This window comes from Meriones unguiculatus, chromosome X (genome assembly GCF_030254825.1).
Source record: "Meriones unguiculatus strain TT.TT164.6M chromosome X, Bangor_MerUng_6.1, whole genome shotgun sequence".
Lineage (NCBI taxonomy): Eukaryota > Metazoa > Chordata > Mammalia > Rodentia > Muridae > Meriones > Meriones unguiculatus.
This window is the reverse complement of record NC_083369.1, coordinates 136,127,485-136,153,063: the sequence shown is the minus strand read 5'-3', so window position 1 is coordinate 136,153,063 and position 25,579 is coordinate 136,127,485. Positions and strand designations below refer to the sequence as shown.

Below are 25,579 nucleotides of genomic sequence, written 5' to 3'. Positions count from 1 at the left end.
AGATAAGTACTGCATTTATTGTCTATCTCAAACGGTATTCCTCCCCCACTTTTGCTGTTTTTGGTAATCCTCTTTATTGGCTACCCAATTGCCACATCCATACATCCAACACTGGCAGATTGATGAGTTCCTTTTCATGGTTGGCTTAAACTTTCTCCTTTGTCTGAGAGACTGACCAGTATCTCTCTGTTTCACTGGGGAACGAGGTACACTTCCTTCTCACCAATCCTCACACAGATGCCTTCCCTTGGGTGAATAATCTTATTCTTTTTAGTAAGATGGTCTGATCTCTCCAGGCTTTTTCTTTCCTCTTGCACGTCGGGTGTGCCTTGGAAAATCCTAGTATTAGGTGAGCTGTGTCTCCTGGGAGTCTTCCCTGTGGCCCCTGGCACTCACTGCTTGTTATGACCTGCTTTGCTAGCTTGTGCACCCATACTTCTGGTTCTGTACTTTGTGGGGACACTCCAAAGACTGGCAAAAATGACTTTTCTCTCTTCATCCATGGAAATTGAATCTTCCATCATGTCCCCAGGCTGTCCTCCGAGATGCCTTCTAAATAATTTTAGATTTGTACACCTAGTGTCCACATTAGGGGCCTCCAGGCGCACATGATTCTGCAACCAAACTTGGCCTCAATTTCTTTAGATGACTGATACAAAGCAAAATATTTTAAATTACTGTCAGCGGCTGGGTAAATGGAGGTTCCCCTGGGTAAATGAAGGTTCCTATGTTCAAGTCTCTTCTTCTGTCTCTGTTCACTCTCCCAAAAAGTTTCAAATGTATATATATCTAAAAAAAATATATATACACCTAAAGAAATTTTTCCATAACCTACTTAACTTTTTTTTTTTTCTGCCTATATATATGTTCCAGTATCCTGCCAGACCCGGGTATTTCCTACATCCATGACGGAGCCAAAGCAGCAACCACAGGTGCTCCAGTCTAACCTCGCAGACTGTGTCAAGCCTGACCTGAACTTGCACTCCCAGCCACGGATGTTTTCACAGACCCTGGACAGCATCAAAACAGCCTACTTTTCCTGGGCTTGGCCAGCAATTCAGCCTTTTGACCTCCCCACAGCATCCCCAGTGTCAGCAGGAACTAGCCAGAAGAGAATCTATTCCCATTATTCACTTATTACTAACAAAAGGCTGGAATGGTGTGCTTCAGGCACAAGACAAGTAGCTCAAAGTTCTCCCAGCAATCTTCAGGCTCTACCTGCTGCAGTACAGCAGTGGCTGGCAACTCTCTACTGGCAACCCTCTGCCCTGAACTTTCCAGTGAAGAGGCTTCCCCTCCTCTTCCTCACCATGTAATCTGGACACTTTGGAGCTCTTTTTCCTCTCTCTCTCTCTCTCTCTCTCTCTCTCTCTCTCTCTCTCTCTCTCTCATCCCCTTGTGTGGTCACCAAGAACTACTTCCAATAAACCTACATTTATACCCTTTACCTTGTCATACATGAGAAGCAGCACAAGCTCCTCATTTTTTAATTAAACAAAAAGGGAGGAATGTTATGTTGTGCAGGCAATTCAACTGGTCCTTCCTTAGGAATCATCGGGGTCCTGGCAACGTCCAACGTCCTATGAGATCATTTGTGCCAGGTACATAGTGAACTGTAGACCACTCCTGACCCTCTCTTGCTCTCATCCTCTTCCCTTCTCTTGTTTTCTCTCCCCTCTGTTGGGTGCTCCCCCACCATGTCTCTCTCTCTGCCTCCATCTTCATCCAATAAACCTCATTTGATTTAAGATTGGTTGTGTGCACAGCATTTTTATCTAAATACTAACACAGAGACTGTATGTAAAATGTGTCTTTAAAAATTAGATTTTTACTTCTGATAGAAAATTTAATCAGAAGCAATGAAAATAGGCAAAAATCAATTCATACATTTCTTGCGATAGGCTGCTATATAGTTGTTATAGCAATTTTATATGAAATATACTCAAATTTAAATTTAACTATTTTCAATAATATTTAATTTGTGTCCTGCTGACATTTCTATCTGAGAAGTTAATAAAGAACAGTAATTGTTTTATTAAAAATATATAATTAATTCCCCTGGCAATGAGCAAAGAGCTACCTTTTTGATGTTGTTCTTATATCAGTCAGGGACAGAGCAGATGGCAGTCCTTTGTTCATTTTAGCTTTATGCCTGGTTTTGTGGCTAAATCTGTTTTATGCCCAGGACTCATAAAAAATCAAATCAAATCAAATCAAATCCAGGCAGCACAGCATGGGAAAAGAAAGACAGATAGATACCTGGGTTCTACCCTGCCACAAGGTACGATTAAATAATTTATAAAGAAAATATTATTTTTCCCAAGATTATACAGCAATTGTTTAACTTAGTGTAACATAAACACCAACACATAATCTAAGAACTCAATGAGTATTGTATTAAGTTCTAAAGAGTTAGAATTGGGTGGCCAAAATTTAACCCTTAAAATTCCATATCTGGGAGGATCTGGGGGTCATTCTAGCTGAGACTCCTAAAAGTGGGTGTCATGGAGACTGAAGAGGCCATCCTCTAACCAGACAAGACTCCTCATGGAGGGAGGGGAAGACCAACCCACCCACAAAATCTTCAACCCAAAAATTACCCTGCCTACAAGATGTGCAGGGGCAAAGATAGAGCAGAGATTGAGGGAATGTCCAACCAATGCCTGGCCCAATCTAAGACTCATTCCATGGGAGAGAGCCAACCCCTGACACTATTAATGACACTCTGCTATGTTTTCAGACAGGATCCTAGCATGGCTCTCCTCTGAGAGGTTCCACCCAGCAAGAGATTGAAACAGAAGCTGAGACTCACAACCAAACATAGGGTAGAACATAAGGATCCTTGTGGAAGAGTGGAGGAAGGATGGAAGGACCCAGAGAGGAAAGGAGTTCTACAAGAAGACCAACACTGTCAACTAACCTGGGACCAGGGGTTAGTTAGCAGAGACTGAAGCACCAACCAAGATCCAAGCATGGACTGGACCTAGGCACTATATATATATATATATATATATCCAATGGGCAACTTAGTCCCCATGTGAGTCCCCTAGAAAGGGGAACGGAAACTGTCTCTGACCTGGTCTCTGTTGCATGCTTTTTGATCACTTCTCCCTGGTGGGGCTGTTTTGCCAGGACACTGTAAAAGAGGAAGTGCTTAGCACTGATGTGACTGGATGTGCTGGTGTGGGTTATTGGTGGGGTCCCCATTTCTGAGGGACAGAGGAAGGGGGTAGGGGAAATAGGGAAGAAGGGAGGAGAGGAAGTAGGAATAGAGGAGAGAGGGGACTATGATTAGGATGTAATGTGAATAACTAAAGAAATGGTGTAAAAAGTTCAGATTTATGAACACAATCACATATTTATGAATTTAATTACAAAATTTAGAGATTCTTTTTACTATACCTTTTTGTTTTAGTTAGATAGGAAATAAAGATGAATAATATAATATTGCGCCATTTTCAATGACTCCACTTCTCTACACATATTCTGGGAAAACTTGGGGGACATTACAAAGTTTAGCTATTTCTCCATGAGAACCACCCACATCCATGGTAAACACAGTGGGCCTTAAAGGCTTAGTGTATTCATAAAGCAAAGTAGTGAATTAGTAAATATTTACCCCAGGCTTATTGCATGCAAGGGTTGGTGGAGGTTGATCGTTCACATGTTGGGGATGTGCTGTATGTTAGGAAGTGTTGGTAGAAGACAGAGAATGCAGCTAAAGAATGAGGCTTGAGCCCTGCTTGCTTCCATATGTATTCTAGTTAAGGACATAAAAACAGACAGGGGAAGATTTGATCACAATATTTAACCTTGGAAAGATTTAACCAAGAAACTTCCAGGAACAAGATGAGGCTAGTTAAATCTGCCTTCATTTAGCCATTTGCCTTGGTTCTCCTCTCTGCTAACACACTGGCTGCACTGTGTCTTACTTTACATCAATGATGGGAGCCATGCTTTCACCTTCTTTATACCTGTATTGGATTCCAAGCCTTTGTCCAGAAGTCCATAACTCTGGTTGCCATCTTACAAATCCTTTAATCTTTTTTTATATATTAGTACCTACATCATGTTTTCCAAACAACCTCAAGAGGATGCACTTTCTAATTCATTTGATCTGTATGGCATAATGTTTGTATCAGTTTAACATACATGTATACCTTGATGCTAGCTTTGAGCTTCCATTGTTAGAGTCAGAAACCGGCTCAACCTTCCCTTACCCTGTTCAGGAGGATTATAAGTTGTTGTGGTGTAGATTAGCCCACACTTCTCTATGTTCTCCATGTAGGGATACTCAGTAGCTGGCTCTTGTTGAAGATAATGACTATATTAAACAAAGTGACTGTCGAAGTGACACACAGTCAAACAATAGGTGGAGCTCAGCGAGTCATGTGGAAGACTAACAGGAAGGATTGAGGAAGCCAGAAGGGGTCAAGGACACAACAAGAAGACCTACAGAGTCAACTAAGCTGAGCCTGTGGACCCTCACAGGGACTGAACCACCAACCGAAGAGCATGCATGGACTGTACTTAAACCCTGTGCACATATATAGTAGATGTGCAGCTTGGTAATCATGTGGGTCCCTAACAATGAGAGTAGGGGCTATCTCTGACTCTGTTGTTTGCCTTTGGATCTCTTTTTCGTAGCTGGGCTGCCTTGTTTGGTCTCAGTGGGAGAGGATGCATATAGTTTTGCTTTGACTTGATGTCAAAGCCAGAGTGGGTTGGTACCCATGAGGGACTTCCCTTCTTTGAGGAGAAAGGGAAGGGGGACTGGGGGCAGGGGTGTGAGAGTGGCACTGGGGGGAGAGGAGGGAGGGGGCTGTGATCAGGATGTAAAGTGAATAAGTAAAGAAATTAATGGGGGGGGTGGTGGCTGCTGAAGAGATTGCTCTTGTTTCCATTATGTCAAGTGCCCTAGAAGGACGACCTCATAAATCACAGAACTTGGTGAAGAAGCTTATCTATAAACGGTGATGTTCGGTGCTTTCCTCTTGTTTAAGAGTTTTCCCTTCAAGAATAGCTCTAATTACATTTTATCCTCATTGTTTGTAGATTTTGTATTTATGAGTTTACCTGCTTGGAAAACTTATTGTTCATTGCCAAGTCAACCCTTGCAGAGCTTTGATGATAATTCAGGGTGTTAGAGCTGCCCAGTTCGTCTCTTTCCAGGTGAGGTGTAACAAGATGGTGCCCTCTTTGCTGTTTCAGCTCTCATAATGTGGGCCAGTGTCCTTATAACAACCTTAGTGGCACGTTTCTTATCTTTTCCTGCTTTTTGGTAAGTTTCCTATTCAAAATGGTTCCCGAGCATTGCACAGCGTTCTATCTAGCATACCTTTACAGAAGGCTGCTAGTGTACCTTGCTCACAGAGAACATACATGCATTCAGTAAACTTCTTTAGTATGATTTGATACTGTTGGTTGAGAGTTCATTAACTTTAGTGTGTAATATTGATGGCATATAGGGTCCTTAATCAGAACACACATATAATAGAGGCAGACATAGATGGGATGACAAAAATATTGTTGCCAGAGACTTGAAGGAATCTAATCTTAGATTGCCATGAAGAACCAGTGGTTCAGGACTTGCTAATTAAGGGATCATGATAGTTTTATAGAACATTATTACTTCAAATCCTGAGGAATGACTATGTCAATTTCATCCCCTGAGTGCAGAGAAGCCAGGACTTAACTTTCCTTAATTGCAAACCTTTAAAGTATACAGTTTGGGACTTGAGAAATCATGTTAGACCTGATTTGAGAAAGGGGAAATTCCATGACTATCTGGTTTAAACAAGCTGTATTTAGTCAGCTGTCTACTTCTTCCAAAGTCAGGATTTCAGAGTGCAGCATTAGATGTGAGGAATACAAGGCTTTTATAGAGTTCAGCGGTAGAAGGTTTCCAAGTGGGGGGAAATAGGTGGGGTTACAGGAGCAGAAAGAACATAACAAATGGTCAAAACAAAGTAAGCACAACAGGTAGTCATAATAAAGTAATCATAAAGGGTCATATAACCTCTAGGGCTGCAAGACAACTTTTTGAACCAAAGACACTGTTACTATTCCTGAACAGGCAAAACAGAACCATTTGTAGTTAAGGTTAAAGTAGGGGGCATAGCCCAATCCTTGAGAAACAGAGATTTAATCATACGCAGAAATGAACCTAGTTTGTCTTTACTATAAGAAACCTTTTAAACCTAAGATGGAGGTGGGCTGGTTGGTCAATGACCCAGACATTAAGAGCACTTACGGTATTTGCAGAAGTCCTGGGTTCAGTTCCCAGCATCCACATTTCTCACAACTATCAGAAACTCCAGCTCCAGGGCTGCCCTCTTCTAGCCTCATTTGGCATCAGGCATGTACATAGTGTAGCTACACCACACACAAAACATTCATACATATAAAATAAAATAAATTTCAAACACTATAAATGAAAAATGAATTCTTTGATTTAAAGCCAAGTCCACCTTAGGCTCTTATTAACTTCTCTCTTGAGCACAATCTAAATTCCAAAGGCTTGTCATGTGTGAAAATTCTGACTAACATATGAAATTAAAAAAAAAAACTACTTGGAAATAAAAAGAAGATAATTGAGATCTCTTGTTATGTTACATTATCACCCAGTAGTAAGTGTTGTTTAATCCTTTTAATTTTTCTGGTATCATGTTATCTTTTAAAAAATATATAACATTATACCATTAGAAATTTTCCAACATTATTCAAAAGCTAATTAAAACAGGGCTTTCTCTCTCCCTCTCCCTCTCTCTCTCTCTCTCTCTCTCTCTCTCTCTCTCTCTCTTTCTTTCATGTGTGTGACTGTGTGTGTGGCTTTGTAAGAGTTGATGCCATGTCACCTTGGTGGAGGTCAGAGAGCAGCTTTCCAGAATTGGCTTTCTCCCTCCACCATGTGGATCCTACTCAGGTAAGGTTGTTTGGCTTAGTGGCAAGCACTTTTATCCCTTGAGCCATCTTACCTGCTATAAATTCATTAATGATCTTAGTAAAGGTCTGCCATGATGTAGCACCAATCGGCATTACCATGGTGATATATGAAGGCAACTCCTTCCTCTCAATATAACCAATATGTTACATTTACTTGACTTGTTAAAAGATTTATTTATTTATTATATATACAATGTTCTGTCTGTTTGCAGACCTGCATGCAAGAAGAAGGCACCAGATCTCATGATAGATGGTTACAGGGAATTGAACTCATGACCTCTAGAAGAACAGCCAGTGCTCTTAAACCTCTGAGCCATCTCTCCAGCCCCTTACTTGACTTTTTATGTGTTTGCTATTTTAACAAGCCAAACTGCCTCACTGTAATTTTAATTTACATTTTTCGGATCAAAGTTGAATTTTCTTTAAATAGGTTGATTTTGATTTAAAAAAAATTATTGTAAATACTTATATCTTTGAACTTATCTCCCTATTTTGCTATCATTAATAATGTATGAACTATAAGTATTTCTTTTTCAATTTAAAATAAACTTTGGAACAGACAGTTTACTTTAGTTGGTATTGTTACTGTATAGAAGTTCTTTGTATATTAAGGAAATCAAATCCTTTTCATTGATAGGATTTGGTCATAGTGATAAGAAGAGTGATGATTGCTTTGCATGCCTCCAAATATAAGCTTTTGTGTACAACATATATACAAACTATAAGACAACATATGTTTTGACCATCAGTTCAATGGCTTTTGTGAGATGGAATAAGTTCCTGGATCCAGGTGATTTTTCTTATTCACAAGTGACACATGTATGTACTCAGCATTCACATAATGGGTGTGTCAGCAGGATCAATGGTACTTTAAAATAGTGGTATTCTGGAGCTGATAATTTTTTATTTTATTTATTTATTTTTATTATTAGTTACATTTTATTAACTCTGTATCCCAGCTGTATCCCACTCCCTCATTCCCTCCCAGTCCCTCCCTGCCTCCCTCATCTCCACCGTGCCCCTTTCCAAGTCCACTGATAGGGGGGGACCTCCTCCCTTTTCATCTGACCCTGTTTTATTAGTTATCTTCAGCACTGGCTGCAAAGTCCTCCTCTGTGGCCTAGCAGGGCTGCTCCTCCCTTGGGGAGGGCGGGGTAGGGAGTTCAAAGAGCCTGCCATTGAGTTCATGTCAGAAATAGTCCTTGTTTCCCTTACTAGGGTACCCACTTGGTTACTGAGCTACCACGGGCTACATCCAAGCAGAGGTTCCAGGTTATATCCATACATGGTCCTTGGTTGGAGAAACAGTCTCATAGAAGACCCCTGTGCCCAGATATATTTGGTCCTTGTGGAGCTCCTATCCTCTCCAGGTCATATTAACTCCCCCTTCTTTCATATGATTTCCTGCACTCTGCTGAAGGTTTGGTTATGAGTCTCAGTATCTGTTTTGATACACTACTAGATAGAGTCTTTAAGAGGCCCTCTGTGGTAGGCTCCTGTCCTGTTACTTGTTTTCTCCTACATCCAATGTCCATCCCACTTGTCTTTCTAGGTGAGGATTGATCATCTTACCCCAGGTCTTCTTTCTTGTTTATCTTCTTTAGGTGTATAGATTTCATTATGTTTATCATATCTTATAAGTCTAAATAAGCGAGTATATGTGTGTCTTTCTCCTTCTGGGATTCCTCACTCAGAATGATCTTTTCTAGATCACACCACATTTGCCTACAAATTTCATGACTTCCTCATTTTTAATTGCTGAGTAGTATTCCATTGTGTAAAAATACCACAATTTCTGTGTCCATTCTTCCATTGATGGACATCTGGGATGTTTCCAGGTTCTTAATATTACAAATAAAGCTGCTACGAACATGGTTGAGCAAATATCCTTGTTGTGTATTTGAGCAACTTTTGCATATATGCCTAGGAGTGGAATAGCTGGGTCTTGAGGAAGTATAATTCCTAATTGTCGTAGAAAGCACCAGATTGATTTCCAAAGTGGTTGTACCAGTTTACATTCCCACCAGCAATGGAGGAGGGTTCCCCTTTCTCCACAACCCCTGCAGACTGATAATTTTTTAAATGAAAATGATATGTTGACACATGAGTGTTAACATGAATGTATTTTGAGCACAAGCACACCTTTTCAACACCTGATCAAATAAATCCTGAGAGTACTGTCCTAAAAAATTCTCATAGCCTCATGTGGGGTCCCTGAGCCAGCAATGTTATCTCTTGAACTATTCAAACTCCACCCCAGAGCTACCAAATCTAAATTTGCACTTTAAGGACATCACCACAGAGTGAGCAACCTATGGCATCAAATGTAAAATAAAGCTGGTCCAGTTGACTGTCCACACTAGATCAATTCAGATTCAATTAGACATATAAGAGTAAAAACTTGATTTTACCTAATTAATATTTGAGCAGCCTTAAAATGCTTAGGTTTATGTAGATCTCCATCTTGTTGTTTAAAGGCTTGCCTGGGCATTTTTCTTTAAGCAATCCCAATGAAGCTCATTGTGCCATTTCGGGCTGGGGGCAGCAGAGAACATCTATGAAAGTAGAAGTGCAGCTAGTTGGGAAGAAGGAAGGGGATTAGCAGGAGTGAGGAAAAAAGAAAGAGTGAGTCAAATACATTTTGAGAGTTGTCAAAAATACATTATATGCATGTGAGAAGTTGTCATAATGAAACTTGTTATCATGTATAATGAATATACACTAATAAAATATTTAAAAAACTTGCCTAAAAAAAAATCGAAGAACAGCCATACATACCCTGGAGAAAGAGACATAGTGGTTATAGCATAATTTCCTGCCAGGAATCCAAATTTGTGGGAAAGATTGTTTTCAAAAGGCCAGAGTGGCAGGCAGTAGAAAAACGACAAGAGTTAACCCATTTCTGGTCAGGACTGAAGTTAAATTTGCCTAAGTTGACTATAATGATCAAAAACAGCAGAGGATATGAAGATTAGGCAAACCTTTCAAAAATTTAGTTCAAAAAAGAGGTACTGATAGTTCATGCATAGCTTTTTCAGCTACCTTGTGGATAAACGGGTTTTGTAACATTCCAAATCACCTTTAAATGACAGAATAAAGACTTTCAAGTTTTAGGGCCAGAAGTCATGTGTTTCTGGGTACCCCTTAGTCCTGGGCTGGCTAACTGAGATCATAGGTCACTCTTGTTTAATTGAAGTGTATTATAGGGGCTGAGGAAATTGCTCAGAAGTTATGACCATTTGTTGCTCTTGCAGAGGACCCAGATAGATTTTGTTTCTAGCAGCTACATCAGGAAATGTATTATCTATCTATCTATCTATCTGTCTGTCTATCTATCTATCTATCTATCTATCTATCTATCTATCTATACATCCATTCATCTAAAATTTTTGGAGCCAGAGTTTTAAAAAAAAAATTGTTAGGAGTAAATCACCATATCTGCTTCACAGGGGCTTATTAGAATGCTGCCCATGTCGTTTTCATTTAAGCTGAGAACTGTATCTTAAAGTTTCACTACAAGCCTCAGCAGGTTCCTTGGGTTTTGTTAGGACAAACTCTCCTGTTTCCAAGGGTGTGCCCATCAGAAACGCCAAGCTCATAATTCCTGGTTAGTAGCCAGCAGCATTCGCAGGCAAAGTCTGAACAATATCCTGGAGAGGAAGGGAAAGGCCCTAGTGATTCACACTTACATCTTAAGACTGACTTCAAACCTCCTCTCTCCACATAGCTTGTTTCTAAAAGCTTGCTATGAACCATTTTCTAATGTAAACCATTCCAAGATGGCTGTATGTTGGTTAGAAACAAAAACTTGATTAAATTCAACACCAAATTTTGCAAAGAAAGCAAACATTTTGAGCCAGGCATGGTATCATTCACCTATAATCCCAACACTTGAGGGGAGGAGGCAGGAGGTTTATGTTCAAAACCATCCTCAGCTACAGTAGAAAGTTAGTAGCCAAGCTAACCTATGTTGTTTCTCTTAAAAACAACAACAAAATATTTTGGGAAATGATACTTTCTCAATATCATAGAGACTGTCCATTGTTCAATGATTTTATGGTGCTTTTAACAGAGATATCAACTGTATTCCTACGGATATGAGAAAAAAAGACAAGAATTCTTGTTAGAATTATGATAATTTAATGTAGTCTGGGAGCCTTGAGGCTATTAATAAGAGTCCTTGATATTGAAAAGGAGGAAGAAAATTATAAAGAGGTAACAAAATAATACAAGAAAACATAGTGATTTGACTAGAGGGAGACAGGGGATAAGGAGTTGTCTTGAAGTTGCCATTATTGGCAAGCAGGTAGATTTTAACGTATATGTTGATTTGACATTGTTTGTGGGGAAGGTGAAGGATTATAGGAAGGTAGCAAAAGCAATTCCTGCTCTTAAGATGCCTCTTGGTACCAACGTAGTAGGAACATCAAAGTATTATGCCAAACCAGATGGTGCTGACAGAAAAGGCACACACTTTAACAGTTAAAGCAGGTTCTTTATAGACCTACATCATCTCTGGCAGGACACTTAAGAAACAGTAACATTACTTCCAAAGAATGTTACTGAGTGACTTTGAGTCTTCTCTCCCCAGATAAAACATGGCTAGTTCGTGTTCTAGTCTAGTTAATCAGAGAAACTACTACTACTGGCAATGTGTAATGGGGAGGTTGATGCATGGGCACGTTCATCTAGCAAACATGTTTTATGGGTAATGTCATAGGGTCCCACCAATAGAAAAGAATGAGAAAGTAAGAGCATAAATTAGTATGTATCCTAGTCAAAAAGAAATTAAATTGTGTGTGTGTGTGTGCATGCTCAGACATGAATTTAGAAGTGGGGGTGGAGGATTTTTGGTTTACACAAAACTTAAGGAAATGGCTAAGGAGGAATAAGACAAGTCCAGTTGAAGAAGCTTTATGATCCAAGCAAGGAAGAAACCATCACTGCTGCCGGAAAGGTGTGAGAGGCTTCAATTAAACCTTGGCCATTCACTGAGGGTGTACTCTCCAGTGAGAGAATGAAAACAGGAGGTAGAAAACTGGACAGTCAGTCCATGGCAAGGACCCCAAGACAGCAGTTTTAGAAATGTTCTTGGTTCTCAGGCCAGAAACACTAGACTGGAACTCCAGTCTTCCCATCCCCTACTCAATGAATACCCCTGCCTAGAGGCTATATGTGTGGCTTAACTCAAGAGGCATGTTTTCTTTATTTTATTTTACTTTTTCTCCTCTTCTCTGTTTGTCTTCTTGGGAAAATTACCATGATTTACAGCTTGCATTTCCTGGGGTATTTTTCTTGTAGACTGTAACATAGTTTTCCTCAAGCTACAAAAATATAAAACAACAGCAACAAAAAATTTGACTTAGTTAAGCCTTAAGAATAAAATTGATTCTATGGATGGTGGAGGTAAAGGTAGAGGATATGCAGCAGAAGAAGACTTAGACACTGTACATGTAAGGGTAAAATGAGGCCTGAGGCTTGTGCTGGAATCAGATCTAGAGTTTGGGTCATTACTAGGGAAATGGTCTCTAGTTGTGAATCAATGGGGACTGTTACATCCAGAAACTTCCAAGGTGACATAATTGTTTCAAGTAGAAGCTTCTGAAACCCAGAAGTTTAGCTTTTAGTAGAGTATTTTTGGTAGAGTGGTTCTCGATTGAGGGTAATTTTGTCTCCTAGGTACTTGAAAAATTTCAAGTCATTTTTGGTTAAGACTCTTAGTGCCACTGCCATCTGGTGGGCAGCAGTCAGGGCTGCTGCTAAACTTACTATAGGAATTGATGCTATCTGGGACCAGGGACCAGGGACCTAAATTTTCCTATCTGAAGGTGCAAATTAATGTTCTTGCTTCTCCAAACTTCTGGTATCATGAGAAAATGGATCAAGTTCGTTGTCTCTAGATAGTTAAGATTATTTATTTTACTTTCTAAAGCCATAAAAGAGATCATTCAGGCCCATCTGATCCATTGATGCCCAGATAACTTAGTGCCCCCCCCAAAAAAAAATAAACAAAAACAAAAACAGAAGGACAATTAAAACCTGGTCTATAACAACAAACATAGGTCACATATGGGAAAGTAGCAATTCAACTGAAATATCCTTTAGAAACAGATTGAGTAATTTCCCAGTAAATTTTTCTTTCTACCATACACACACTGTATTATAATAATAAATAAATGATTCCTACAGTACAGATTATATTCCTACAGTTTTAAGGTAGAAAACAAGGCAATGAGGAGATGTAATGAAGAGAACTCATTACAATATAATTTCTGTGTAGGAGGCCTAGGTCCAGACCATACACACTCTTTGATTGGTGCTTTAGTCTCTGTAAGCCCTCCTGAGTCTAAGTTAGTTGACTCTATGGGTCTTGTGGAATTCTTGTCCCCTCTGGGTCCTTCTATCCTTCCTCATACACACAAGGCTACCTGAGTTTGGCTTGCTATGGGGGTGGGGGCTCCCCTTTTCTGAGAAGAAGGGGAGAGGGGAAAGGGGGAAGAGGGTGGGAGGGTGGAACCAGGAGGAGAGGAGGAAGGGAGATATGGTCAGGATGTAAAGTGAATAAATAAACTTAAAAAATAATTTCTGGCTTGGGGGACAGCTCCCCAGTGAAACAGCTAAAAATACCTGCTTCACTCTAAAAGGTTGAACCCCAAACCTGCCCAGGTGTGTGTGTGTGTGTGTGTGTGTATGTGTGTGTATTCAATGGAAATTTAGGTACTTTATTTTCAGGGGCCTCCCCTGATAACTTTTAGCTATAGACTGAATCAGGCAATTTAACTCCCCTCTAGTCCACAACAAAGTTGGCTCCTTCTTGACCAGATGACACCTTGTCTCGCGACAGCGACACTACGTTATTAAACACAGGCACCATTCATGTGCTAAAAGACATATTTGCTTATGAATGCAGCTCTTAGCAAGGCTTGCATCTGGTTTAGTGAGGCTTGACTGTAACCCAGCGGTTCTCAGCCTTGGCAATGCTGCCACCCTTTAATACAGTTCCTCGTGTTATGGTTACTCACAACCACAAAACTATTTCTGTTGTTACTTCATAGCTCTAATTTTGCCAGGGTTATGAATTGTAGTGTAAATATCTGATATGCAAGAGATCTGATATGCACCCCCTGTAAAAAGGTAGTTTGACCACGAGGGGGTCTCGACCCACAGGTTGAGAACCCCTGCTGTAGAAGCACAGCACACAGCATTTGAGTCGGCAGGGGGCCCTCTTAAGCAACAAGTTGTAGCGACTGACTTTTCCACTGGATGGGGATAGAACACTACTGTGTGCTTGAAATTGAGTGATCATAGACACTGGTAAGTCATTTACTTGAGAGCTTTGGTGTAACTGGAAGATAAAACCTGTGGTGCCCCTTGACCACATTTTTTATAGGAGGTATAGTGGCAGTTAAGATGGTGGCTAGTGGTTACATGGGGAGTTAGGAGAGGTTTTGTTGGGAGACAGTCCTCCTAAGATTGAGCATCTGGGTTTGAAGAGGAAGGGATGTTTTGCCCCGGGAGATCTCAGAACAGGTGAAAGGTACTGAGGGAGTCTGCAATTCAACTTGCTTGGGTAGTTAGATTAAATCATAGGATTGTTACAGAATCTTGACATGCATATCAGAAATTGTAATCAGGATGAAAGAAAAATGGTTAGATCTGAAAGACTTTCAAGAATAGCAGCAGCCTATAATGTGAGGAAAGTAAGTCTCTTTCTTTCTTTCTTTCTTTCTTTCTTTCTTTCTTTCTTTCTTTCTTTCTTCTTTCTTTTTGTAGCTAGATGTTATTAAGTAAAGCTTTTAAATGTCCATAATGAAGGACCTTAACAGTCACCTCATCTTAGGGTACTATAGCTTTGGTTCATTTAATTGACCCCTTCCCTTCAATCAGGAATCAGAAGGCTTATTTTCAGTTTTGCATACAGCCCTTTGCCTGAAACAGTTGATTCACCTGCGTTAGCAAAATTCTCTTGTGCTTTCATGGAACCTCTACCATTCCAGCTGCTGTCACATCCCTTCAGATCTCTCCTCAAAGGAAACCACTGTGCTCACAAAACTGACTCAATGGTGTCAGCATTTGCGAGACAGCATGGGCTGGTAAGCAGAGACAGAAAATGTTGATTTAATTTATTGCTCTGCTCTTGTTACCATGTAGCCTTAACGACACTAAACCATAATAATAACATGCAGATTATGGTATATGCCCAGGGCCTGATATTTAGTAAATGCTGAAAAGATTGTGTAAATATGAGATGCATTAATGTGTTTTTCAGTGTTCCATACATCTTCAGTGACAGCTGTATGCATGGCAGAGTTGAAGAGTTAAAAAAAAAAAAAGTCCCTGTTGAAAGTGCTTCAAGATGTAGCAATACACAATGACTTTCTGAATACATCCTCAGTAGCTCAGGAAACAACAGCAAGAATTTACAAAAGAGGTTGTATCAAATTTAAAACAAACAAACAAATAAAAAAACACAAAAAACAACTTCTGTATGGCAAAGAAATAATCAACAACTTGAAGAGACAGGCTACAGATTGGGAAAAAAAGTTTGCTAATTATTTGTCCTCAAGAATCCCCTTTTCAAAGGAATTGATATGTAGAATATATAAAGAATTCAGAAACGGATACCAAAAAAAATCATCTGATCAGTAAGTGAGCAAATGAATTACACAGAAAGTTTTCAAAAGAAGTACAAATGGCTGATAAATGTTTGAAAAAGACATTGACTATCCTTATTCAACATGAAAGTGCAAGTCACACTTATGTTGAGATTTCATCTCACCTAGTCAAAATGGCTGTCTTCTAGGCCACAAACAACAACAAATGTTGGTGAAGATTCAGGGGGAAATGGAAAGTGTATATGCTGTTTATGAGAATGTAAATTGGACACAATGAAATCCATTGTTTATACTAATAAAAATGTTTTAAAACTCTGGCTTTAATGGAAGTTACATTCTTTTATACAGCCAATAAAGAATAATTTTATAATACAGTGTTTGGTAGTGGAAAAGCTGGGAAGAAGAAACAATTCTGTGCAGGATAGAGTAGATGGAGATGAGATGATTTCATTCACTGTGTGGTATTTAAACTGTGACCTGAATGCAGTGACAAAAGGAACTATGGCAATGTCTGGGTAATATACTTCAGGAAGTAGGAGAGAGGATATGATGGAGGACTTACAGATATGGGTAATGACATCTGTATGTCATTGATGTAATCACTCTAGAGTTTACTGAACATATGCTGGGCTCCAACCATGTTTCATCACTTAGTTCTGACCATACTCAAGGAGCCCAACCTTTAGGTCCATGTTGCCTATGACTCCACTGATTCTCTAAACGAAAGTAAAGGACTTCACCCCACAGCTCACAACTTGCTGACGGCAACCCAGGAAGTGATTCAGCAGGCCTAAAGGTGACTAGCTGCTAGATGCAGAAAGAGCCTACCCTGCAGGGAGAAGTGAGGCAGGAGTTCTGTAAGGTCTGGCTCCCTTGTAGGTTTATGACAGGACGGTGTCAAAGTAGGACCAGCGGAACTGCACCCTCCTTGGGTTTTCCTGTTGACTAGACATCTGAACTGTGTTCCCATCTCCTGTTTCTTTTCTTTTTTAGAAACATTGTTGTTGTGGCCACCTTTGGGGGCTGGTGAAGGTCTGTATTGTGGGATTAGTGTTAGATGAGAAGAGTTAGTGGAGTGAATTTTCAGGTTTTGGAGGGATTTCTCACATTGTGAAGATGTTTTTATTTTGGGGTCTTCAAGGGTATGAATTAAAACATGCCCCTGCGAACGGCTCATAGTTTCTATCATACAATATGTTCTTTGCTGGCATTTCTTGTCAGCCATAACCTCAACGTGTGACATTTTTCTTTTCTTTACTACTTAGATACCAGTAGAAAAAAAGTCACCATTTTAGGGTAAAAAGAAATGAAAAGGAAATATAATTGTCCCCATAATGTAATTTTTGCTCCACAAGATAAGTCTTGTGTTTTATTACCAGACACAGAATGAGGCCTCCTCCTTGCTCTTCTTTCTACATACCAGCTGGAAGGAAGCAACAAACTATATTTTCTCTTGTGTGGGAATTCTTCTGAAGTAACTTACAGTTCCCTGAGATCCACCTTTCTCACACTTTATATGGTAAATGACACTTTTCTTTCAACACTTTGTGGGTTTGTGTCTTTCTCTCTCCAAAAACAAACACCCAAAGTACTAAGAACTTACAAAGGAACAAAAATCCTGGTAAAGACCCATGGAAGAGACTGGAAGGAGGAAAGGAAGACAGGAGACCAAGTAGCATATCAAGTGCTCTGAGGAAACACCTGGTTCAGATTACAAACTTATTACTTCATTTGACACACACAACTCTTGAGTTTAAACATAACACAATTCGTCAACCACTGGTGGCAATTCTCCAGGTGTTTGTGATTATGCAATGCCCTAAAAGATCATCTGGCTTGTCTCAACTCTCAGAAGTAACTGCTCGAGGTTTGCTTTTGTTTTTGTTTTGTTTCCTTTTTAAGATGTTCTACAGACATCAACTCAAAGTTGCTGTCAAGCATTTACCACATTTAGCAATAAATAAATAACCAAAACAAAAGATTCTAATAAATAAAGTAACAGTAGTTTCTTTGGAGACTGGAGATATTTGCTTTAAGCATTGAGAGGTAGGCTTTTTACATCCAGTAAAACTTCACTGGCCAGATGTCTTTGACTCAGATTTTATAACAATGTTTATGTTTGTATTACCCGGAAAAATAGGAAGGGCACACTGGGAAAGCAGAGGGAAAGGAGGATGACTTTCTTTTTATACTCTGAGAACTTTTTGCAAGTGTTCCCTAAAATTAAACATGAAAGAAGCCCTCTCTTAGTGTCCATGTAGGGTCATGTATAAATGAGCCATATCACAATTTACTTTTCAAGGTATCTCTGTTTATAGATATACATATGTGAACATATAATTATATATTACACACACACACACACACACATATATTATGTATGTTATGGCTTGCAATTTGAGAGACTTTATGCTTGACTTGAGTAATCTAGGGCTATGATTTAACAGGGTCTTCTCTGAGAAGCCAAAGGGAAGCTTGAGCCCAAGCTAAACAAAAACAGGAAAAACAGGAAAGCAATTATAGACACTGCTCCTTCTAGTTTGGCTGGTTCTTTGAAAACTGGAAGCTTGCTATCTGTACCTTTAAAGTTATTGAATCCCAAGTGCTTTGTTCCTATTCTGGCTTGAGTGACTTTTATAAAAATTAAACATTACCCATGGGAAAGTGTGTGCTACATTGTCCTCACATGTAATATGTAGTCATGCTTGCTGTTACTTTCCTGTCCAACCCATTATTTGGGGAACAAATCTATAAAGACTAATCCATAACACTCACTTTTACTGATTGGAAGAGGTATCTTGTTTCCAGAATAAAATGTTTCTGTTGGATGAAAAAAGAAAACTATTCATCGGATTAAAGAGTGGAAAGAAAATAATAATAAAAAAATGTCCGCATTTATCATCTTGAGATGTCCACTACTAACATTTTCTGTGTATGTATGTTCAAGCATCTCTGTGCAAACTAATAATTACAGAATGATGTTTCATTTGATGAATGTAAATGTTCTGTTATATTTGCTTACTTTAAAGTCTAATTATTATCAATTCATGGCCTTTTGACTAAGATCAAATGTAACATATAATTGGTCTTTAATCTGCTGTTTCTACCATACATATATTTAACTCTCATATATTAGAGATTTTCTTGTTTAATTAACTTTTTTAGGTTAGCATACAAAGTAAGAGATTCTTCATATCATATTTATATAAATGTCATTTTACTTTATTCTCAATTTTTTCCTTCCCAACTACTACATGTCATGCGAATAAAAATAGAAGCACTGGGAAGCAGGCAGGCAGAACAGGGAGATATGGAGAGAACAAAAGAGGAAAAGAATACACCAAAATGAAGCAGTATAAAAATGTCATTAGGAAATCTGTTCATTTATATGCTAATAAAAGCATGGGTGAGAACACACACACACAGTCATCCCCTACACACAAATACATAAATCAAAAAAGAACTGACACCCAATACAGATAGCTCAAGTAGATGAGGGCTTGTTATATGGTACAGTACAAAACTTTATTTTATTTTTTTTCTTTTTTCTGTATTTTATTTACTTTTAAATTTTAGGTTTTTTTATAATTTATTCACTTTACATCCCGATTCTAGTCCCCTCCCTCAACTCATCCCAGTCCTACCGTCCCTTCCTCTTTCCTCCATCCCCCTCCACTACTCCTCAGAAAAGGGGATCCCTCCTCCCCTCCCAGCTGACCTCAGCCTATCAAGTCTCATCAGGACTGACTATATTCTCTTCCTCTGTGGCCTGGCACTCCCCCCACGGGCGGGGGGGGGGAGTGATCAAAGAGCAGGCAATAGAGTCCATGTCAGAGACAGCCCTGCTCCCCTTACTAGGGAACCCATATGGAGACTGAGCTGCCTATCAGCTACATATGAGCAGGGCATCTAGGTCCTCTTCATGCATGGTCCTTGGTTGGTACATTAGTCTCTGCAGTCCCCATGGCCCCAGATTTGTTGGCTCTGTTGTTCTTCTTACGGAACTCCTGTCCTCTCTGGGTCCTTCTATTCCCCCACTCTTTGCTAGAACTCCCTGAGCCTCTGCCCAAAGTTTGGATGTGAGTCTTAACATCTGCTTCAATCCCCTGCTCCGTGGAGTCTCAGTAGTTCTCTTGTATACAAAAGACAAGCATGCTGAGAGAGAAACAACACCTTTCACAATAGTGACAAGAAAACATAAAGTTTCTTTGTGTAACCCCGACCAAGCAAGTGAAAGACTTGTATGGAAAAAACAAACAAACAAACAAACAAAAAAACCTTCAAGTCTGCAGAAAGGAATGGAAGAAGATATCAGAAGATGGAAAGATCTCCTGGTAGGATTAACATAGTAAAAATGGCCATCTTACCAAAAGTAATCTACAGATTCAATGCAATTCCCAACAAATTACCAACACAATTCTTTATAGGCCTTGAAAGAACAATTCCCAAGCTCATATGGAAAAATAAAAAAAAAACAGAATAGCTAAAACAATCCTGTGCAATAAAAGATCTTCTGGAGGTATCTCTATCCCTGATCTCAAGCTAAATTGCAGAGCAGCAGTAATAAAAACTGCATGGTACTGGCATGGAAACAGACTGGTGGATCAATGGAATTGAATCAAAAACGCAGAAATAAACCCACACACCTATGGAAACTTAATTTTGACAAAGAAGGCAAAACCATACAACACAAATAAAACTTTAATAACATGGCTATAGCAAATCTGTTGGTGCCCCTGTTTGAGGTTATGAGGAGGCATAATTTAACAGTGGCTGTTGCCCAGCTTGAGTTGTCAACCACTTAAAAAGATAAAAGAGTAAGAAAGGACTGGGTCAAGAATGTCTGTTTGTGAAAATTTAATGGTGGATTCAATGGCCTGTATCTATAGGCAGGTTGCAGGTTGGTTTTTGCATGTTGCTCATGAAGGTCCTTGTCAGAGTACAATCCTCAAAGAAGATCCTTGCTTTCTATGTGAAATCTGATTCCTCCAAGGAAGGGGAAAGAAGAAGCTGGGTTTTGTCTTGCAAGCTCATCTCAGTAAGAAGCGGAGGATGAGGCTCTTGGTGTAAGAGGTAAGAGGTGTTAACAGTAATGGAATACCCTCCGTATGGGAGGAAATACCAAAGGGGAATCACAAGGCTTCCCGAAACTCTATCCTGTTCATGTAACCACCTGTGGCTGATGGAACAGTGGTCACAGGGTGTAAGTCAAGCTATTGCAATAGGAGGCAAGCTTGTGGGTAAAATCAGTATATTATTATTCTTGGTTCTGTTTCATAAAACTTGGAAACATCTTCCCATTCCTTTTTTTTCTCACTTAGTAGCCTCCATATCTTCATAGAACACCCTCGCACTATCATCAGTGCCTCAGTTTTCCCTGGCATATTCCCGTTTTTTTGTTTTTTTTTTTTTTGTTTTTTGTTTTTGTTTTTGTTTTTTGTTTTCCTTATTGCTATGACCAAACACCAGATTAAAGCAACCCAAAGAAAAAAGGAGTTATTTTGGCTCATGGCTGGAGGTTATATGATTGTACATCATGATGCGGAAAGTGCAACAGGCTGGAGTATAAGGTAGCGGTCACACTGCATCAAGTCAGGAAACTTGATGAAAGCTACCGCTCAGATCTCTTTCTCCTCTATATTCAGTCATGGTCCTCACCCTAGGGAATGTGTCACCATGTTTAGGGTGTGCCAGCACCCACGTGGTGGCTCTCAACCACAAGTTGGAACTCCAGTTCTAGGGGATCTTCTGCCTTCTCAGGCCTCTGAGAGCACCCAAGGATGCACGTGGTGCACAGGCATGCATGGCAGGCAAAATACCCATACACATATCCTAATAGTGATGATGGTGCAGTATATCAAAGATACTGAAAACTTCATAAATATTTTCTCATTTCTTATCTCTTGGCAATACATTTTGGCTTTTTGAAAATATGTATAGTGTTTTCAATCTTTTTTTTTTTTCTTTTTGTGGATTTACAGAGTTAGGATTTGGGGATTTAGTAAAAGTTAGTTTAGGAGGTTAGTAAAAAAAGGACAATTCATTTGTAAGTACTGATTTTTTTTTTAATAATTTAAAAACCCTTTTATTCGATTTAGTATATTTGAGTGAAAATTAAAATCCCAGCAGTTGATATTAGGATTTTAACCAAAGATTTATTTTTCTGGGTTACTCTTGTAATAATAATGGTTAAAGACAGCTTTAAACAAAATTTCAAAAATTAAAAAGGACAATCATATTAATGTTTAAAGAAAATACTGAAGTAGCTAAAGTACGAAAACTGAATTGTTATGAGAATGTCTATGCCTGGAGTGGGTAGTTTGCAGAGAACTGTCACATGCCTTTCACAACTGCTTAGGATGAATGGTAATTTTTTTTGGAGTTATAGGTATGTACAAATTATCCAATTTAAATAAATCATACAGATCTTGACCCCTACACATTTTTTTTTCTTCTCAATGCAGTTTATTCAGGAACCTTGAACAATCTTCTGACCCTGGGGAAAGCCAGCCCACAGCTTAAATAGCCTCTGGGTAGCCAACCCCAGCGTGCCTTGTGGGCAATGCAGATAGGTCCACATACACGGAAGCAAGCCAGATCCTCAGCCTTAGCCAAATATGGAGTTGTTTGTGACAGAGAGCACTCTCCATCGGGAAGGTGGAAGGCGGAAACCAGCTCCATCTTTAAGGCGCGGCATTACGCAGCTCTCTACAGTTCCCCCTTTTTGTTTTAGACGCATCAGGCAAGAGTAGAGGTCTGATCTCTGATATTAGAAATAAATTGGGACTTTGTACCAATGTTCATTTAGGTGTCATCCACCCAAAGAGCATCAGACCCATCCAATACCTTTTTCTCAGAGGCGGGACCTGGGGCATCAACCCGCATGCAATCAGACTTGCTCTTCTCTGGGTCGAAAGCGGCTGACCCTGAGTGCAGTGCTTAGCCTCACATTCTGAGCTTAACATTTTAGCTTTTTATGGTAGCCAACCATGCTTGGGGAGACTGTCCTGCTTCAATGGCTGTAAAGGCCTGAATGATCATGGCTGCATTAAGCTGTTGTGAGACTCTAATCTTGCATATACACCACAGGCAAACCAAGGAGACCAACACCAGAAGGCCTGCTAATGCTCCCATGCCCGCCCATTCCTTCAAATGATTCATGACTGCAGCAATCCATGATGATAATCCTGTGGCTAGTCCTGCGTCCACTCTGGTAGAATTTGCCCTAACAATGGCCACTCTCAGCTGCTCCATCATAGTATCGAATTCTTCAGTCCAATTACCTAAAATATAGCTAGACAATTGTTTAGACAGATTTGCAGCATGGGAAAAAATCTCATATTGTATGCTAGTGACACAAAGTCCAGCATACTTCCATTGACAGCCAAGTTGAGCGATTTGCCATAGGGTATCAATTTGCTCCTGCATGAGGTCAATCCTCTGATTGAACACCATCAAGTCTCCTTTTAGTTGAGCATTAATTCCTTTTTGTACATCTAAAGCATGAGCTACATTGGCTAAAAGATTATTTAGGGTCTATGACTCATGGCTAATGCCGCGGTGGTAGCTCCAACAGCCGTCAATGAGATGGCAGTAACAATGGCGGCTGTAATTCCAAAATCCTTTTTCTGTCTGAAGAGAGTCATAGCGTGAGGGGCATCAACGGGCACAGGCACCCAGTGAGGCATGCGAGTAACCAGGGCATACCTAAATTCACTAGCATTCCAGCATTGGGCAAAAAAGCAAGTATCATTACCACAATTACTTGGCTCTATCTGGCTAATAATGAATAAAAATGGGGGTTATAAACAAACAGGTGTGGACTTATAGGAAATATTATGAGAAGCCTTAACCCCCTCGTTGGAACATCCTGCATCAGTTCTAGAAGTAGCAATGGTGGTGTCCGAGGTCTGAGTAGGTTCAGGAGACCATTGCCCCCAGGGGCGAGACGTGCTCCATGTAAATTGACTAACTCCATGTTTTCTTCCACTTTTGAAAGTCATTTAAGGTTCTTAAATTATCTTTTCTTTTTTTTTTCTTTTTTTTTAATTTTTCATCAATTACCCTTTATTCATTCTGCATCCCCCCCATAAGCCCCTCCCTCCTCCCCTCCCGATCCCACCCTCCCTCTCCTTTCTGCATGCATGCCACTCCCCAAGTCCACTGATAGGGGAGGTTCTCCTCTCCTCCTCCCCCTGGGGGGGAGCAGCCTTACCAGGCCATAATAGAGGACAATGCAACCCCTACACATTTTTAAGCCTCAGGTACTAACTTGAGTATTTCTTGTAACAATATCACCATGACTTTGAAGTGATTAAATGTTCCAAGTATTTGCTGTCTCTTTAGTCTTTTTTTCCCCAATTTGATTACAAGACCATAAAAGAAAAGAAATTTTAGAGTTCTTTTTTTTTTTTTTTCTTTTGAGGTCAGTTAGTATGCTTGCAGTTTTGGCGGTTTTCTACTCTATCCAAAATGCCCACCATTGCTGAAATCTAATTTTTAAGTTCATTTGTGTAGATTGCAATGACAAGTCAAACACTGCAAAGATGGAAATGTTTTTTAGTTTGTGCTATTGGCTATGGCAGCCATAAAGCTCCAGGAAGGTACTGAGCACTCAAACTGTGGCTGGTACAGCGGAGGAGCTGACTTCAAAGTGTATTAATTTGATTTAAGGGAAACTTAAGCAGCTCTATGTGGATAGTGGCCACTCTGTGGGACACATAGCATTTCTTTTCAATTCTAGATTTAGTGTGTACCCTGAATGTGGGAACATGAGCATGTACACACATGGCCTTGCTGTTGTTCCTAGAAACAAATCTGGGAAGACTGACTTTAATTTGAAGTTGCTTGGTATATGTCATAAACAGTTTTGAGTACCTTTGTGTACCTGGTGTCAGAAATGTTTCCTTTGAGCTTCCTGACTTGCCTTTAGGGTAGGGTGTGAAGACTTGAGATGTGTCACTTTACACACTTGTGTGAACATGGCCTTACTAGCTGAGACCCTGTTTTTCCAAGAACAGGCTATTTTCACCTCAGCTGTAGGAGGCCCATCATGGACTGTACTGGGCCTTTAGAGTGAATACTACTACTTCAATTGGTTATGAGCTCTGGCATTTCTGGACTGCACCTCCTTGGAGGATGGAACATAGTGAAATTCCCTCAAAGGCATTGCATGGTGTGGGTCCTATGGCTACCTCTCAGGGTCATTCTCTCAGGTTGCTCTCCTGTGTCAGTTCCCTTAACAAGTTTTGGGTGGAAAAATGAACAGATCACCACAGATACTCTGTTCTTTGCTCCTCCATGCTTTATTATGCTATAATGTGACAATTGTATACACTGTAATGTTTTGATGCATGCATATACTGTGGAGTTTTGACGCAGATATGTAACCTGGAATTATATACACACAAGGTTATCATGTTTGTATTCATGTGTTTCTGTTTGTGAGTGGAGGGCACAGGCTAACCTTGGGTGTGTTATTCTTCAGGAACCATCTACCATTTTTAGAGACATGTCTCACTGTCTTGGAGATTTTCAAGTAAGCTGGGTTGGCTGACCAGTGAACCCCAGAGATCTGTCAATCTTCACCTCCTTTGCACTGGTGTTACAAACATCTACCACACCTGGTTGTTAGGAGGTGGGTTCTGAGGATCAAGCTCAGGTCCTTGGGATTTCATGGAATGCACTTCACCAACGTAGCCATCTCTCCAGGACCCCCTCCTCCCTATATCAAATGCAGTAGTATTAATTCTAATCACATTGTGCACTGGGCCCCAAGAACTTATTTATCACTACCTGTGGGCCCTTGATCACATTTCCATATTTTCCCCATTTTTCCTTTAATCTCAGTTTCTATGTGAGACCATGCAGTAATTGTCTTTTTTTTTTTATCTGTCTTATTTCATTTAATGTAATGTATTTCAGCTTTATCCATACTGTATCTTCCCCTTCTAAGGCTTTGTATCATCTTCATTTTCATTACCTATTCATTTGTTGTTGGGCAGCTAAACTGATTCCAT

The 25,579-nt window shown here is 39.8% G+C and overlaps 1 protein-coding gene and 1 non-coding gene across 2 annotated transcripts in view; both read left to right on the top strand.

Moving 5' to 3' along the window:
* Pir (pirin) overlaps nt 1-25,579 on the top strand; it is a 98,670-nt gene that overhangs the window by 11,314 nt on the left and 61,777 nt on the right.
* LOC132650229 (small nucleolar RNA SNORA48) lies at nt 2,054-2,194 on the top strand. Its single transcript, XR_009588609.1, has one exon. It is a non-coding gene; the product is annotated as a small nucleolar RNA SNORA48 (small nucleolar RNA).